Genomic DNA, 20,281 nt, shown 5'->3' on the forward strand with positions numbered 1-20,281 from the left:
TCTCAGTGTCTTGGTTGCTTGCAGCATAGGTGGGGGCAGGAAAATGGCCCAGTATGTGTCCACTCTGTCTGTTTTATACTCTCAGTCTATGTGCTTGGGGAGCACAAGTCCAGGAATGTCTGAAGGGCATTGCTGAGTCTCTCCAAGCAAGATTGAGCAATACTCCTGGTGTGGCCTCATGCAAGTGAGTCATTGAATTGTAGCTCCCTCGCTGGACAATGGCTGTTGATGGGTTCTTTGATACCCCGCCCAGGTGTTAGTTACTTTCTTTGCTGTTGCCTCTGGGGAACTAATTTCTGGCTGATTCCCCAACTTACAGCATGCTTTAGTGACCACCATACAACATAATTCTCATAACTTCATATGCATTAATGATATACACACACATGGATAGAGAAATGACTTTCAACAGATCATAACCTTTCCCCCGATACCTTACAAGGCATGCTTTATATGCAAGATCATGATTATATGAAAATAGGGAATATGGAGGTTACAGTACGCTCCCCCAAGGTATAGAATGTCACAACAGTGTGTTCCTTAAGACTGAATATAAAAAAATTGAAAAATAAAAATTACTTTGATTATGTGTTCACACCATGCTGGAAGACATGGAATGGGGACACTTTCCAATGGAAGGAACTGTGGCTCAGAATCACAATTCCATCCCTGCTCCACTGTTGTTCCTACTTTACTGGCCTGAATGTTTTGCACTATTTACCTTTGCCTCTTTTTCTTGCAGACCAAACTGGCTGCAAATATTTCTACACTTGACAGTATAATTTTAGAGCACGTCTTTGAAAATCCTGTGATTAGAAAGTCAACCCTTTCATCTCACTCTAATAAAAAAATAATTACAGAAATGTCCACACAACATTATTATTGAAAAAAAAAATCTATTCGCTCTTCCAGAGATAAATAATTAACATTGGTTAGAGTAAAATTCAAAGGGTACTGGATTCCTACCCAAACTATGGTGCTATTTACAATATTAGATGTTCAGACCCATATAATTTATAAAAAAAATAAAAATCAGTCTCACCCATTGAGTCCTCATTACAAGAAAGGATTCATTCTCCCATTAATATCTGGAATGCTATGAACCTAAAACTTCCGTATATTACAGAGAAAAAAATACTCATTAAGATGCTATTTTTTCCTTGTAAATAGGCACATGCTAAACCATATTTGAAAGAATTTCCAACTGTATTTTATTAAATTGCCTTCATGTGTCCTCTATAACTCACAGGGTATGTTTGTACTTAGCTCTGTTAATTTTGCTAACCATTACGGTGACTGAATCTTTCTGTACTTGCAAGCTATTCTTTCTGAAAATGAGCTAGATCTGCCATAGTGTCTTCCTTAATTTTCAACAGAGATGCTTCTGTTGTTTGCCTTAAGTGTCTGAATTATGGGCTGCATACGGTACTTAATCATGGATTAAAACCCAGCCCATTATCAATGTGTTCAGAACAACAAATGCAGATAAATGATTTCGTGCAAAGTGTTGTATGTAATTACAACAGTTTAAGACATTGTTGCAATGCATTCTTAACCTGAGGGCTTTCTTCATTTCCTTGGGGAAGCCCATTCATTTTCATAGTTGAAAGGGTTTTAAAATTAGAAGTGTCTCTAAAATGATCCAGTATGTATAAGTGGCTGTTTCTACACTATGTGTATGCAAATATGTACAAATATCGAAAGTAGTCTCACATACACAGTATGTTTGTGGATTGTTGTGTCACCTTTATGTCCTTTTTATAACCATATCCCACTGTTGCCTCCATACCCCTTTCCCCACAACTCCCTATGCATGGGATGCCCTCTTCAAACCTGTTTGCAAAGCCATTTCCCTTTTCTCATTCAAATGATACTTAAAAACTCACTTCTGCTACTCGGCTTATGGAAAGTGAATTTAGGAAACTATCTCCTTATGGAACCATGAAGATGTGCATGTACCAAGCATTTAAGTGCTTTATTTTACTGGGATCTGGATAGCCAGTCACGTGATCTTATTATTCCAACCCATTCTTCTCTTTCTCCCCTTGTGTTTATCTCCTCCATGCATTGTGTCATGTATACATTTATATTTTCAGCTCTTTGGAGCAAGGCACTGTGTCCTGACTGGCCTCTGACATGTGTAGCACAGTTGTGTACTGTAAAAAACAATATAAACAGTTTCCCTTTCTCATCAGGATTATGGTATTTTGTGGTAATTCCCAATTCCTCAGTTCACTAAGTTTTAATAAGAGTCATAAAAGATAAAATCGAAATGGAAGTATTCACATTCACACATAACAATATGCAAATTAAGATAGAAGCATCTCTGAATTTAGGGACTTGAATGTCTACTAAGATATGCTACTGTTCAAAGAGCTGACACTAGAAATCAGACAAAATAAGTATGGTGGAACAAGCTTGGTGAAACCTTCAGATAAACCAATGGGCAGAAATGTTGGTGAGGATATTAAGGACCAATGGACTAAGTGGGTTTTGAAGGAGGGAATGGAATGAGGAAGGAAAGAACAAGAAACGGGTGGCTGATCTGAGCACAGGGAGCAGCAAGATAAGGGGTTCACCTCATAGCAGAGAAAAAGGGAGCAGATTTCAGTCACAGTCAGAGAGATAAAGAACAGACAGGACCATCAGATCACCTAATCTGAAGACACATGTAACAGGCCATTAGCCACCCTGACTCCAAGCCCAGACACCAGAATTAGACCAGAGTATTACAGCTGTTAAGAGAAAACTACTGTGTGCCACAGGCAGAGAACAGGAGAGACCGAGGTGTACCAATGCCTCTGTAATGGCAGCTAATTGATTAAGGGTTTGTCCTTACTGGAGATAGAAGGTGTAATTTTCAGCTCAAGTAGATATACCCAGGACACCTTTGATCAATCCAGCATGCTAAAAATAGAAGCGTAGCTGCCACAGCACAAACAGCAGGAGGGGCTAGCCACCCAAGTAAATATCTAGGGCCTCAAATGGGTTTGTACTTAGGGTAGCTAGCCCCTCCTGCTGCTCGCGTTGCTGCGGCTACAATACTTTGGCATTGGTACACCTCAGTCAGAGCTAGTGCAGGTATGTCTGCTTAAGCTGGAAATTACACATTCCAACTCCAGGGCAGACATACCCTAACTGAAATATGCTCAGCTGATCTGAGCAAGTGACCCACAGTCCATGTGGTAGCCATCTGATGTGGAAACTGTGTGTGTTGTGGTTGATGTATTATTATTATTATGATTTTTTTTTTAGATCTGTGGCTGTAATGTTTGTTTTTGCTAGTAAAATAAAGCCTAGTTATATTTGCAGATTCCAAAGCTCTATCTGAAGTTTTTATTTTTATTTTTTTTGATTACTACAACTTTTGACAATTTTTTTGAGCTGCTGGTGCTCAAAGTTTTTTCCCAGTTGGATAACCAATTAGTTACCACATACTTCACATTCCCACCCACCCCTTTCCTCTCTAGCACTGTATGACATGCGGGAAGAGCAATCTGCATTTTACTACACGCTGTTTGAGGCATTTTGTAACTATTCTTATTAAATGTCATTGCCCACATTTTCCTAAAAATTCATTGAAGATGTACTTTATATTTATACCTTTTTAGTTCCTGGTTTCCACTCTCTGATTTTCAAGAAGGTTGCCAGTTGGTGGCAATTGGTAGCTTTTTATGATGCCGACAACTGACTTCAAACCCCCTCAGTATATTTCACATATGTCAAAGAATAGCCAACATAAATAGCATTTTTTTTGCCAATTTACACTATATTTAAAATTCTTTAAATACACAAGAGTACTTCATTTACCCATGAAGTCATTTTGAGTCCTTTCAAAAACATAGCTGTGACAGATATATGGCAATTTCCTGCATTTTCTTAGGAGATCTTATCAAATTAAATTAAAGTATCTCTGGGGTCCATTGTTTGTGTATTAATGTGGGCTGGGATTGCATGTAATCTCCTGGAGTATTGGTGGGGGACAGCAAGGGGAGAATGTGATGTGAGGCCTGGAGTTCAAAGGACTCTATTGAAAATGTGCCTGACAAGAATGGACTTTTGGGATAATAAGGGAAAAGTGGATTTCCTGGAGAATAACTAGGGAGGTTAATGCAAATTCCTTCACCTCTGTTTATGCAAAAATTCACACCATGAGGAATAAGTCATTGCCTGCCACTTGTTTGTCCCTGGAGATGAGACCAAAACCTCGAGCTGTATAAAGAAACAGCTGAACTGCCATGCTGAGGTTCTGGTTCTAAATCTGAAACAGTTATAAACTGGTAACCATGGGAGAAACCCAGGTTTGAAGGACTGAGGTAGAATTGGGATAACCTTGGTAAGCTTTTTAGCAGGAGTGTAGCTTATTTTATTGTTTTCAATATGTTTTCTCTGTAATGCTTTCACCTTAAGAATAAATGTGCTTGCTTAGAAAGTAATGTGTGCTCATTTGTAACTACCAGCAATTACTTTGCTCATAGCCTCTGGAGAGAAAGCAAAGCTCAGACATTGGCCCGTTGAGGCAGTCTGGCTTGGCGGGACTATCACAATATAAATCAGGGAGTTATGAAGCCTGAAAAAAAAAAAAACACAGTCAGGAGAGAGATGTGGGTCTTTTCCCAAGAGAGGTGACAGCTGGAAGACAGAAACCCTCCATGTGGGTGCCCATAGTAGACCATGGAGGGGAATTACAGGTGAAGATACCGTGAACTGCAACAAAACCTATCTATAGCTATAGGAGTAGCTAGAAATATACTGGGCCAGATCATGAGCAGTGGAAAATTGGCATACACCCATTCATGTCTGATTTACACCAGCTGAGGATATGATCCATTTTTTTTTTAAACACACAAGGCTTTTTGCTTTCTGTTTTACTGCGGTGACTCTTATTTTGTTTTAATATGCAGAAGATATGGATAAAAACCAGACTTCCCCATTCCTAACATGAAGTCATCTAGAGTCTGATTCATAGTTGCTTTGTGAACTCTTTTCTACCTGGGCCATAATAAGCCCACACAGCCACCACAGGGAGTTTCTGTATGGCACTCCTCTGTGTGAGTCTTGGAACAGATGAAGTGCTCCAAGGAAGGTGGATCCTTGGGGACAAGAAAGAGAAAGAGGTGGAGTCTTGATGACTCAGGATAACGATAATGTGGTCATACTTACTGAAAACCCTCTAGTGCACCTAGAAAAATGGAGATGTAAATTTTCAAAAGTTGATATAAATAAATGTTGTTTGACTAATGACATATGAGATGATGGGATCATTCTAATTGTTAGTGGACAAATATCCACTTTACTAAAAACAAACAAAAAACACACACCTTCTCTTCTCCCCTTCCCCACCCCCCCAGCAGTACTCTGACTGGAGCTCTAAGAGCATCCAACCACATTGAAATAACTCATTTTTTCCCTACAGGCACATTAGAGAATCTAAAACAAAATGTATTTTAAAAATATATTAAACAAATCATAATATAACATACCCCTATAACTGTATTTTAGACAAAAAAAGTGAAATTCTTTTAAAACTGATTGTTGCTTGTAATTATAAAACATGACTCAAATTTTAGTGTACAAAAACCATTTCCTACTGATGGTGCCATCTAATGCCCTTTCATTGTTTAGTCCAGTGGTACTTCTAGATTAAAAAGGATTTCTGATTTTATTCCATATTTTCAAAGGTAGGAGAGAATTTCATGCCTTTCTCTAAGTGTCCCTCAACCACGGGTAAAGAATATGACAGCTTGAGGGGCTGCTAATTAGAGCTAACTATAGCATGAAGACTGACCTGCCATATCACCAAAATTCCTGGCAGAGATCAGTTGGAAGATGGAGATTGTGCTTCTGTTCATGTCTGCCTTCAGGAAGTTCTTTCTTTTATGGAGTCGGATGTAGTCAATATTTGGATGTCATGCTCAGAAAGGAGTTTGCCTACGAACACTATAAATATATATTTCTGATTCACACTACATGCATCCAAGCAAGTATGATGCAAAGAGGTTGAATTTGCCAGATGGCAGAGATCCTAGATGCCTCATGGTTTTGTGTAGGATATATGTGAAAATTTTACCTCCCACCACCCTATCTTACAGGTTCACTATGTTTCTTGCAGAAAAGGCAAGAGACAAATTATGGCAATAGCTCAACTATCAACACATATACAATTCTACTGACTCTTTTTAGGATAAGAGGATTAACAAATAAAATGGCTATCATACCAAATCTGGTTTCTTAATCTCTGTGACGGTCTGGCTTTACACTCTTTTCAATAACTTTTTTCTCACAACTTTTGAAGCTCCACAGTGGATATCCAATTCAATCATTTGTAGTGTTTGTAATTTTTAAAAAAATACTTTTGTTACCCTTCTTGCAGTTCACATCCACTAACTAATTGGATAAATCAGTTGCTGGAGTCAGTCTGCTCATCTTTCAGTCTAGATCCTGTCCTCCTCACTGAAACCAATAGCAAAACTCCTGCTATGTTCAGCAGCAGCAAGATGAAGCCCCTAACTTTCTTTTAGTGAAGTCCACAGTTCACTCTGTTATCTCAGTGCCTAGGCCAGTGGTTCTCAAACTTGTTCCGCTGCTTGTGCAGGGAAAGCCCCTGGCGGGCCGGGCCGGTTTATTTACCTGCCGCGTCCTCAGGTTCATCCGATTGTGGCTCCCAGAGGGCACAGTTCGCTGCTCCAGGCCAATGGGAGCTGCAGGAAGCGGTGCTGGCTGAGGGACGTACTGGCCATCGCTTCCAGCAGCTCCCATTGGCCTGGAGCAGTGAACCACAGCCCGCAATCTGCCGAACCTGCACAAGTGGCAGAACAAGTTTCAATCCTAGCAACCAGATTAAAAACATTACATTTATTGGCCAGTGAAAATCACCTCTTTCTAAAAATGGGTGGAGGTACCACCTTATCTTTCCCAAGTATCCAAATGGCAGTTCTTTATGACAACTAACCCTTCCAGTTACACTTCAGCAAGGAAGATAGGTGGGACTCATGCTGCCTCTCTGGTATTTGCATACGCCAATCTCCTCGATGAGATGAAGAGATTAGAGGGTGCGCAAAAGCTTCCTTCAAGCATCCTCTTTATTTAGGCCATCTCAGACAGTCATATGAAGACTTCTCTCCTCTCCAAGAAGAAGTGGAGGAACTTGGACAATTACACTGATGTCAGAAATGACCCATACAGTCTGAGTGGCATTTTTTTGTTTTTCACTGCCAACAAACATTGCTGCTCCCCCCCCCCCCGCCTCCTGTAATAGGCAGCCTCATGGTGACTACCTGCAATGTCTTTCTTTTATATTGATTATTATGCATTAACCCTAAACTGATGGCAGTCTTGCTAACTGTTGTCTTCTTGGTCTTCCTTGCACACACACTTCAGAGGAACAGGCAGGCAGTTCTCTGGTGTTAAATAATCACCTCATACAAGTGATTAGCATATGTTTTTGTGTTTTCTTTGTTAAATGAACTTGTTAACCTTGCATCTCTTTAAATGTCTCAGTCAGATGGCACCAATTTACCTAGCACTATGTTAAAAGAATGTGCTGGCACTCTAATCATGAATTAGCATATGAATACCAGTTAGATGACAAGATTAACATAAAATAGAATTGCAAAACTGTGGAATGCATGGAAAATCTGCATTGTACTGTCAAATTTCAAGATTCCATTACAAACCTAATCCTAAAATTAACAAGGCACTGACTATCATTAAATATCAGCTTTCATTTCCCTTAGAACATGGAGGAAAGGTGGCCAATACTGTCTAATATTAGACAACAAGGATATAAAGATGAGGAAGTTCACACAGTACAATTCAGTTTTAATCTACAGGGTGGTATGAACTGGATATTTTTCTTCTTCTATGAGATGAAGCAAGAAGGAAGAATCAAAGAAAGGGATAATCCTGTCATAACAAAAAGATAACATTCATTTTCTATCTAGCTTTAATGTGCAAATCAATCCTAATACTGTTCCTTGCCAATTTCCACTAAGTTATTCATCCTGGAACAGCTGGAAGCTCTCCTGCCACTCCACCTGTGATTTTTTCAGGATCAAAAGGAGTAACCTGTCAAATCTTTTATGCAAAATTAATTGACAGAGGTGCTCCAAGGGGTGCAAACATTTGCTAGTTGTATTGATTAATGTAAATAAGTTAGCCACTCCCCCTATACTTCCTCATGGCCACTGAGCCTCTGCCCTGCTCTATATTTTCTCTCTTCCAGGCCCTTTTACATCAACTCCACACACTTGCTCATCCAATCACCACCCTTATTGAGTCTGGGTATATTTAGACAAAATACACTCAAAATAAAACTCAGCGTCCCAAAAATCTGCCGCAAGGCATTGCTCTTACCTTAGAGCCTGGGTGAGCAAAAGGGCTCCTTCGCAGAGTCTTTTTATCAGTTCTTAGGAGATGACCAACTCTGGGGTATAGCTGGCTTTCAGCTGCCCTACTCAGTGTCAACTCCCTTGTAGACTTCATGAGTCGTCATCTTTCAAAGAGTCAGCTGGTTGAGGTTCCCTTCCTCTGCCATGTGTCTCTGGTTTGGTAATTTAGCAAACCCCCTCCAGGTTTCACTTCTCCTGTAGGCAGTTCTCTCACTCCCTTTGCTCTCTCACCGTAAATTACAATGCAACAATGCAAGGATCATTAATTTGCTAATTAAGATTATTAAACAAACAGCTTACAAATTCAACGTCCTTTTCTGACTCTGTTCCAGTAGTCTGCTCTGCTTCCAGTATAAAGTGTTCTTTAATGGAAGAAATGACTTTTTTTTTCCAGTGGGCAAAATTCTCCCCTTTAGTATGTTCACGCAATTCCCCAGGAGTCAGTGGGCTTTGCTCTAGTGCAGATGATTTCTCAATATGTTTCAGAGTTTCATTTAGAACTAAATCCTTCAGAATTTCAACCGTTTGGGGACAGAACAAAAATGCCATTTTCCTACTTTCTCTTTAACTACTAAAACCTACTGGCCTGGATTTTCAAAAGAACTCCCCACTCCTCACTAATCTTCCAACAGCCTCATGTACACATTGAACAAGAGAGAGGATAAGATAGTCTTTTGTAAATGCACACAAAAGAATACTTGTGGCAGAAGTACAATTACCCAAAATTAGGTGCATTTTTAAACTCATGATATACACTGATATCTTTCCCAATAGCCTTTTTACCTTTTCCATGAACTAGTTTTGACTGAATTCTCTATTTACTTCTATTTGCCTATTTTAAGACAACATATCCATATGAAATATCACCAGTATGAATAATTTACCTTAACTAACTTAATTGGTATGATTTCCTATTTTAATTTTGATAAAAGTCTTATTTTGCATTGAAATCTTCTTTTTTCCAATGAAAATAGCCTTCCACTCTCTGATATTGTTGTGATTTATTATGATAGTCCTACACTCCATGCTCTCCCGGGTAATAATATTTCCCGTGTACACAGCATGACAGATATGATCCAAAAGTATATTATGTAATACTAATACCTCTTTTGTTTTATCATTCTATCAATATAATCTAGTAACCCTGTCTGATTTTTTTTTTAAAAGCTAAGAAGATTTCAATGATTTACTAGACTAATCCCTGGAATAATTTAGTACGTATTTCCTGGCTAGAACATCAAATATAAATTCAGTCCTGTTGAATGCTAAATGCTAATTTACTCAAAGATTCCATAATACTTGATAAAATTAAGAGTGACATCAATAACGCCACTGAATTCAATGACTCACTCACACCTCCTGTGGGAAACAATTAAAGCTACTTCCTATGGCACATATAATTCCTTAGCAGCCTCTTGGAAAAAAAACAAAATCTCTGAAGGATACTCACAGCTTCAGAAAGGAGCAAATTAAAGTCCGGGAGAAGATCTGCATGCAAACTGGGTCCTGTTATAAGCTTTGTGAGCTTACTATCATCAGGAGGCAGCTTAATAGCCTTTTGATTGAAATAATGGACTATTTACTCCAGCTATGTATGCAACATTACTATGAGCAAAGTAATAAGCCTAGCAAAATATTAGCATATAAACATAAAGGCAATATTTTGCAAAATAGAGTTAGCAAAATAATTAATGGTAACAATGAAGTGCTCATGATTCAAGAATGTGTATGATAAATTATACACTTCTCAGATATTAACCTCATATAAACATATTGGAGCCTATCTCATCACAATACATTTTGTGGTGCTTGATACTGAACAATTTCAAAGCTTGGATATTCAAATTAGTGCTGATGAAGAAATACAAGCAATTTCAAATCAACCTGTAGCAAAAACTTTCGGCCCATACATAGGTATAATTATAAAGGGTCAGATTCTCAGATGGTGTAAATCTGTATAGCACAATTGACTTCAGATTCTCAGATGGTGTAAATCTGTATAACACTATTGACTTCACTACAGCTATACTGGAGGATTTTTTAATCTCTCTCCCCTAAAGCATCAGGAATGGCCACAGCTGGAGTTCAGACACTGGATGGGGTGAGCCAAGGCACTGAAGTGGCACCGAGCGTTTTCTCTCTCGGGTACTTGGCTGGCTGGTTCTTGTTCACATCCTCAGGGTCTAACTGATCATCATATGTGGGGTCAGGAAGGAATTTTCTCCAAGTCAGATTGGCAATGATTTTTTGCCTTCCTCTGCAGCATATGGATGTGGGTCATTTGCCAGGATTACCCGGGTATTTCTCATTTAATCATTTCCCTGCCATTACAGGGGCCTCAAGCACTTGTGCATCTCAGTCGCTCCTATTCTCTGACTGTGGCACATAATAGTCTAGTCTCCTGAGGGTCGCAATACTTTGGGTATAGCGAGCGAGTGCTGTCGGTGACTTGTGGTATATAGGAGGTCAGACTAGATGATCTAGTGGTCCCTTCTGACCTTAAACTCTATCACTGAGCCTTTAAAGAACATACCGCCCCCCTAGGTTGCAAAGATCTATGACTCAGCCCTTGAAAGTGACCAATTTCATCATGCCGTGGCAAATCTGTTGTGCATAAAATAGGCAAGGAACCTGGAACCCAGTCAACCCCTATCTATAACAACATAAGCACTTTTTTCAACACTTCTGTCCACTCACTGAGAAAACCTTTAGTCCGATCTTTCCTATTCTCAGATATGCAGATTTACATCATTTGAGGCTCTTGCCAGTTTAGACTAGTTCCTAAAGATCAAAAGCCTTCCTTAAACACTGTGATGCTTTGAAGAACAAAATAGCCCTATCACTTCCTTTCAGCCAGTTAAAGAACATTCCTTTTCTTCTCCTCTGTGTAGGGCCAGAGAAGGGCTTTGACTGGGTAGAATGTCCTTTACTTTCTGAGACTTTCCTCTCAGGTCCAGTTCTATGATATTTCTTAATCTGGAATATGGGCAATGTACATTGAAACAAAAGTGGGGATTATCTTCTACATTTTGAGAACTGCCTAGAGCTATCATCTTTCTGCTTTACTCTTCATACTTACACTGCAGCTCCTGGCACAGATTTTTCTAGACACAGAAGAACTGAGTGAAGGACCACATAGGGATAGGGGGTGGCAGAGTGTGGGCACAGAGACACATTGGGACAGGGGAGTGCAAGGACACATGGAGATGGGGGGAGTGGGTGTCTGAGTGGGTGTGGAGGGACACATGTGGACAGGGAGTGCAAGGACACATGAGGCTGCAGGGACACATGGGCACAGGGGCAGATGTGCCTCACTTAATGGGAAAGGCTAGAGGGGTCAGCCAGGATCTGCATGGGGGAAGCTCCCTAACAATCACTCCCCACCCATCTCCCCAAAAAACATTGCATACTTTTCACACCCATACCCAACAACCCTCCACATTCGAACCCAGGCTCCTTTCCAGCAATTACTTCTCTCTCCCTCAGCTCCTCTATTACCCCTGAGTCCCTCAAGCCTTTGCACTGCTTCTGAGAGGTGTGAGAAATACAGTTCTATACTGTAGTTTCAATGTATTATTACTCAGAGTTCTGTATTAATATGCCTAGTAAAGAATCTGTCAAAAAAAGATTTCCTGAATTTTTTTTGTTGTCTGTATTTTTAAAGCCATACTTGCTGACATAAATGACCAAAAATAATTGAAAATTGTGCGATTATATTGTGTTATTTTGACAAATAAAATATATAGAATTTTGTAGAATTTGAAAATATTGTGCACAGAATTTTTTATATTTTGGCACAGAATACTCCCAGGAGTATATAATATAGGAATCTTCAACATCACCATATGATCTCTTGTCCCTTTCTGGAGTTTGCTGGGAAAAAAAACATGGGAGTTCAGAAACCAATGTGTGGGGGTTTTTTATGCCAGTATAAATTGAAATCCTACAAACCATGCCTTCCCAACCCAAATACTACTATTGTCTGCATTCAGTTAACACATCCATTTTTCCTCCTCATACCATCTCTAGGGTTTCCTTTATTAAATTGCTTGCTTTATTCAGATATTCTAGCTTTGCAGATGAATGTTAATCTATATTATATTACTTGATTTATTTGTTGTGTTCTACTGGGCTTTATTTTATTTGTTGGAAGTTTTCCTTCTCTATTTTTTAAAAACCTGAAATGGCTGTTTCAAGTACCTTTATCAGCATAACATTTTCTCCTAGTGGATATTATGTACTAATATATCACAGCTTAACTTGATTGTAATCACTGTTTTATAGTATTCAGGCTTTTGGTATTAATGCCATCTTAGAAATTAAGTTCCTTTACAAGTCAGTTACCCTTTTTTCCCACAAAAAAATTAAAAAGCAAAATAAAAAACAAGCACCACCCCACCTGCCAACCACCCCCCTTCCACTTTGAAAAATAGACATATTGATCAAGGTGGGCGAAGTAATACCTCTCCAGTCATAGGTAGGAAAGGAATGGTGGGCAGAAGACAGCTGTGTGGTGGGGGTGGGCGAGGGGGATTGTTATAATAATAAATAATAATAATTGGAGATATACCAATCTCCTAGAGCTGGAAGGGACCCTGAAAGGTCATCTAGTCCAGCCCCCTGCCTTCACTAGCAGGACCAATTTTCACCCCAGATCCCTAAGTGGCCTCCTCAGGGATTGAACTCACAACCCTGGGTTTAGCAGGTCAATGCCCAAACCACTGAGCTATCCCTCCCCCCTAGGTTATAGATTGCTGTAATAAGCCATACATCCAGTGTCTCTATTCAGTCCATGATTTTTAGTGTCTAGGAAAGTTATGAATTTAAGCTCCAGGCTCATCTTTTGAAAGTGTTGTGCAGGTTTCCTTTGAGGCTGAGGACTGATAGGTCAGAAAGAGAGTGATGGCTTTGTGAAAAGTGTTCACCAAAGGTGATGTGGTAGTTTTATCTGATCATTTTCCTGTGTGATGTCATCTGAGAGCAAAGTGATTGTCTGGTTTCATCGCATAGTTGATATTGGGGCATTTAGTGAACTGGATGAGGTACACCACATGTTGTGATAGGCATGTATAGGACCCCGGTTCTTGAAAAGTGTGTTGTGGTGGGTGTGGATCATTGTATTAGTGGGGATATGTCTGCAGGTTTTGCATCTGTTGTTCTGGCAGGGTCCATGCTGTGTCCTGATCTTTTCGGAGCTCGCATCTCATGACGAGCTTGGAGGATCAGTGGGAGGGCAGTCTGCTTCTGGGGTGCCCTAGAGCATCAGACCCTGGAAGCTCATGCTCCCCAGCGGCCCACCAGACAGAATCCTGAGGAACCAGGGAGCTAGTTGGCACAAAACCAGCAGGTTTCCATTGGAACTCTGATTCCATCAGAAAGTCAGAGAAAACAAACTATGTCTATGAAATGTTTCCATTCAAATCTAGAGATGAAATCACTTGAGGGTTTTATTTTAATATTTATTATTTTAATAACCACAGTGAAGCTGCAGAAAGTAAATTTGCCTAATGTTTATTTCTGGCAATCTGCCCCCAAACACACCCACACACCGTGCTTTCCAAATATTTTACCTATGGATTTTCATATAAATGTTTGTACAAAAGTGTCTGCATTTTTAATATAGGTATTCACTTCATAGAGCAACTTTACCAATGTCTTTTGGGGGGGGGGTTGTTTTCCCCCCCTTTATATAAATTTTATGACAGACTTATTTGAATATTAATCAGTATTTACAAATTATCCCTCTTATGAAGTTTGTTGGCAAAAGTGATAAACTTTTCCTTTATGTCTGTCATGTCATATTTATTTATGTTATTAGTGAAGCAAGGTTTCTATAAGGTTTGTATACTTAGTTCTAAAGGGTCAGCTTTGCTTATGTATTTCAAGCTTTTTTCCCCTTCATAAATCTTCATCAGAAAAAATGAGATAATGAGAATAAATTCATTTTCTGGGGTTCTTTTTGTTTAAAATTCTAAATGACAATGAATATAGAAGAAATACCGTGGCTAGATTTGAATAGGGGAAGATACGTCAGAATCATAGAGTGAGATAGTACCATTTATTTCCATGAGTTTAGATTGACCAAATAACTAAAAAATGGTAGAGTAAAGTCAAACCTGAAGTTCATTCTCAGGTAAAACTGTTGTTGTGTTCTACAAGTGTTATCCCTGAGTAAAGACTATGAACTAAATTATGGTATCAACATTGCACTCAAAATCACTAGTTTATTCCACTTGTCCCAGCTGAAGATTATCATGTTACCCTTAGTTATTATTTAGCCATAATATATATGTACATATTTAGTCCCAGTCTTACAATCTAACACTTGGGGACACATTCCCATGCCCACAAGGAGCTCAACTGACTTCGTTAACATTGTTTCAGACCTCATTATTGTTCATCTCTGAGGAGCTAAAACAATAGAAATTTATGAACTCATTACACAATCATTTTCAATTCATCACAAGTCAGGTATTTTTTCCCTTGTGTAACAATAGGTTTGTAATAATAGGCTTGAATGCAGAATAGGCTCCTCATCACAGATTATTTGGCTCAGGGGGATGGAAATGGGAAATGGATCCTTTCATCATTAGATCACTAATTCAAATCTAATTTAGGTCAATAGTTTTTATTACACTTCATTTCAGGGGCAGTAATATACCATAACTACTATTGTTTCTGTTTAGTACCATAAATTGAAAAGTCATCCTTATATTATCTACAAGTCTTGATTTTGCATATGTTGTGTGAAGTGTAATAAAATGTGGGTTCTTACATGAAATAGAGAGTAAATCAGGAAGGGCAGAGAACAAAATAGGAAAGCATGATCAACCAATATTATATATGCATAATTGTCTACCAGAACTGAGCCTGCAAATACCAAGGGATGCTATTCATTACTGCTTGTTTGCAAACTGACTGAGTGTAATATATTATAACTTTAACTTTAAAAAAAACAAACAGGAAACTAAGTGAATAATACCTTAAAGGATCATAATCAGTGTTTATCTAAAGGGAGATGAACCTAGAGGAACTTTTCTGGGTTCATATTTGGGCAAGCCAATCTTAATAAACCAATATAGATTAGATAAACATTTCTGGAGGAAAAGGAAGTAGAGATAACTGCCAAGAAATATCTATTCCCTATTTAATTATATAGCAATATTTTCCAGGCAACACAAACCCATATTTCAAGGAAATTCTATTAACCATGTATACAATACATTTGTTTCTTGTATGGAAAATATATAATCTTCACCTAATTTTTGATTGCAGCCAATCCTCCTCAGGCTGGGATTGACTTAGACCTCATAGGTTAGTCAGGGTTGGGAGTGGCCACCTCAGAACAAAACACAAATGTAGGGCAATGGAGTGAGAGCTGAGGGGTGATTCAGTAGGTTCCACGCTTCAGTCTATATCAATACTGATCTATTGCCTTAGGCCTGGTGTACACTATAGAGTTAGGTTGATGAAAGCCTCCTTAAGTCAACCTATTAATGTATGTGTCTACACTACTGGGTCCTTTATGTTGACCTAATTCGCCTCTGATGTCGACTTCTGTAATCCACCTCTGTGAGAAGTGTAACACTTAGTTCGATTTCCATGGGCAGACTGTGAAGAAAGTCCTGGATTGAAGCTTTTTGGAAAGACTTGAGTTTCTAAAAATGTGCACGTCATGAACCTTTCCCAACCATCCTATGTTGATGTCGATGATATGCCCCCTGTGATCCACCAGCACTTGCAACACCATTGAAAAGTATCTCTTTCGGTTTATGTACTCTTTGGCAAGGTGGTCTGGTGCCAAGATGGGGATATGCATGCCAGCTATCGCCCCACCGCAATTAGGAATCCCCATCACAGCAAAACCATCCACTATGTCCTGCACATTTCCCAGACTCACTACCCTTCTTAGCAGAAGTAGATTAATGGCCCCACACACTTGGACACAGCAGCTCCCATGGTTGATTTACCTACTCCAAATTGATTCTCCACTGACTGGTAACTGTCTGGCATTGCAAGCTTCTAAATAGCAATCACCACTCTCTTCTCCACTGTCAAAGCAGCTCTCACTTTTGTGTTGCTGAACTGCAGGGCAGGGGAAAGCTCTGAACAATGTTCCTGGAAGGTGGCCTTCCACATTTGAAAGTTCTGCAGCCACTGCTCATCATCCCATACCTGCAAAATGATATGGTCCCACCAGTCAGTGCTTGTTTCATGGGACCAGAAATGGTGCTCAGAGTGCGGCTGCTCTGTGACTGCCATCAGCAACTGTGAATTTTTTTATTTTCAATGGCTTGCAGCTGGCTGCTTGCAGGACATCGCTATGTTCCGTATGGCAGACCCTACTTCAGCTCTGGATCACTGCAGGAGAAGGCGTGAGGTGTTTGAGATGCTCAAAGCAAGAGTGCACAGCTGATCAGGCTCCATGCTTCTGGGATTATGGTGTATGCATGGCAGTTTTAAGGTGCAAAACCACTGGGTTGTTTGCCATTGATGTGAGGGAGGGAACACAGTGCATCATGGGATGCCAATGTAATGTTCCCATTCTCTCCTGCAAAAATGCTTTGTTCCCATGAGGGATTGCACAAACTTCTCAAAACAAGCTGCAGCAAGTTGCACTTTGGGATAGCTACCCACGATGCACTACTTTGTGCATCGATACAGGTGCTGCTAGTGAGGATTCACTCCATCAAGACAATGAGCATGGTGTGGCCACGCATAATCGACTTCATTAATTCGGGAGCATGAGGTTAAATTAGATAAAGTCGACTTAATTTTGTAGTGTAGACAAGCCCTGGGTGTACTATCAGCAGTTAAGGACTGGTGGTGCAGTCCTTCAGAGGTAAAATAAAGAACATGAACAGCCATTAGTGATGGAATATAAAATCTTGAAAACCAACCAAAAATGGAAGAATAGAGCAAGCAGGAATGGTGAGCAGCAATTAGATATGAGTTTGCACAGCAGGACTGCAGCAAAAGAGGTCAATTCAGCTTCATGTGACATTCACTGTGTTGTGACATGACTGCGCAGAGAGAAGTAAGAGTCTCTATCTCTCCTTAGGTGTCTCTGGTGAGACCACACCTGGAATGCTGCATTCAGTTCTGAGCACCATAATATTACATACACACTGGAAGGAGTCCATAGCAGAGGTGGGGAGGGGGAAAACTGAAAAGGTTGGAGGAACTAATTTATTTGGAAAGAGTAAAATAATTCAACCCGGATAGCCAAGAAAAGCAATTAACAGGTGAGAACATTATGCCATCTACCCATATTTGAAAGGTGAGAGTACCAAGGAAGATGATGAATTATATAAGGGTTACAGCTAAAAACAATGGAATGAAATTGAGAAAGGGCATCATCCCCTGCTCCCCCAAACAAAATAGTTATATTTGCTGTGGATCAAGTGAAACAAATCTTCTTGTTCTCCTCATCAGTGCTTGCTACAGTTACTAAAGGAATGGTTGAATTGGTTTGAACAAAATAAGAATTGACCCAAATTTCAGACCAACCATTTCACACCCAAGCATTCAACAGGGTCTGACTAACTGGTTAAAACATTGTTCTTGAAAAGGATCCATCCTGATTTCTATATCAGTGAAGTTCAGAAAAAATGTAAATCAGTAGCCAAACTACTATGCTTATTCAGCCCAGACCTCTGAATCATTTGTGATATACATGCTAGTAATATCCACAGCATTAATATAATGATATATCATATAATAATATAATATTTTACATGGGCGCTTTATTCAACTCTATTAGTGGAAAGGGGCCTGAAAGTGGAAGTAAATATAATTTACTGCTCCTTTAAGTCCCTTTTACATTGCCAGCACAGTGTAAAATGACGTGAGTGTAAATGAAAATCACTCCTTTCACCTCCAGAATATCAGGAATTTTTCACACCTCTTTTCCATGATGATTCTTTTCATTATGTTTTTGTCTGAATTCTAACTCATGTTTAGTTCTTTACCCTGCCTGTGTCCTATGCAGTGAAGAGAGCCCCCTTTCTGTGCTCACTGAGGAGGTTTAGTCAGCCACATATCATCATAAAAGCTAACATTCAGTAAATAAACTTTTTGCAATTAATAGTTTGACCAGCTCTAGTAATACAACACAGAGGGTCTTAATAGTAAGTATTTGCATCACAGAAGCATCTACAAGCTGCAAATGTGATTGGGGCTTCAGGGTGCTAATATTGTATATACACAAAGTAAGAAACAGTCCCTGCCCCAAATAGTTTATAAACTAACTAGATAATCCAGACAAAGTGGGACTAAGGCACATTTTAAAAAAGAACTGAGGTGACAGAGATGAAGCTACCCCCCAAAAACTGCAAGGGAAGTCAATGATAGAGCCAACATTTAATCTCAGATGTCCTGAGGCCCAGTCCAGGGCCTTCACCACATTTCATCTTTTTCTCTGTCAGGAACCTGCTAGCCTCATACAATGTAAGGAACTGGCTTAAAAGAAGAAGGTACTGTCTTTTAGGGATAGTTTATTGTGAGATGCTTTAAGTCTACATTGAGAATCATGGAACAGCAATATGCAATAATATCTATATTCCATACAATCTTACAATAACCCACAGAATGTTATACAATATCACTCAAACAATAAGATAAAGTGAAAGGAAAGGTTATTTGGCACTGAAACCCTTTTAGAACAAATAAGATATGGCGAGGCTTTCTTTCTTTGTCGCTCACTCTTTTTTTTCTTTTTTAGAAAAAGAATCAAATGTATACGTTTGTAGTTTAGCAAAAATCATCCCCATTAACAGAATGTCACCCAACATATGATTCATGCTCCCAGGCAAAGAAAAAAAATAAAAGGAAAAGTAATTGAAGTAAACCAGCAGGTGAGCATTTCTTCATTAGACATATCTGCTCAAAGGTTCAGGTCTGGCTAAGTAAAGGGGATTATCTTCTTAGAGAGTTAATAAAGGAAGGAAAGTACATAAGTACAAGAAGAGTTGAGATCAAGGTTTGTAGCTTATGGAAAGATAGATTTGCTGTGATGGTTGGAGAAGTTTTCCACTTTTGTAATTTAAAATGAAGGATGAGGACATGAAGACTGGTGCTTTGTTCAGTCTAGTTTTCAGTGTCTCGAGTAATGGGCTGCCAGCATTTTAAATGGAAGACTACTTCAAAGCTTAATTGATCTTTCTGTTAGGAGCTCTTTTTCTGATTGCGCAACAATACATAGTGCATCATCATTACCAATTGGATGCTTTTTTGAGTTTATCTCCTTTACTCAACACTTCATTGTCAATGAAAAATGGTGAGATTTCAGGTGTTTCACAGAGTTGTTACCGAAATTCTGAAAGTAGCATGGCTCTCCAATATGATAAAGCAGTTTCAAAGATAAAATATCCTTCTGGGAACATTCTTTGCTGAGATCAGCTTTTAAATTGAAGAACTACAAAATCTCTCTCTTTTTTTTTCCAGTGGATCATGCAGCAAAGAGACTACTATTTATACTCTAGTGCTGTAAGTGAGATAATATCTTCCCTTCTGAATTAAATATGTCCCTGAAGAAGGTGCATACCTATACAAGTATATCTTACTGCTGCTGAGTTCTCAGTGCCATAAGTGATGACCATATGCATTACCTGAAACAACTTACCCAGGGATGTGGTGGCTTCTCCATCACTAGAAGCCTTTAAACCAAGACTAGAAATATTTTTTAAACATATACCATAGCTCAGATAAAAGTTATGGGCTTGCTGCAGAAATTATTGGATAAGGTTCTTTTGCTCATTATACAGGAGGTCACACTAGATTATCATAATGGTCCCTACTGGCATTAACAACTGAATCTATGAAGCTTGCTACATAAAGTACCTACATTTTGTTTAATCACACAACCATTCTAGACAAGATTATAGGATGCT

Source organism: Mauremys reevesii, linkage group 7 (genome assembly GCF_016161935.1).
Source record: "Mauremys reevesii isolate NIE-2019 linkage group 7, ASM1616193v1, whole genome shotgun sequence".
In the NCBI taxonomy this organism is placed as follows: Eukaryota; Metazoa; Chordata; order Testudines; family Geoemydidae; genus Mauremys; species Mauremys reevesii.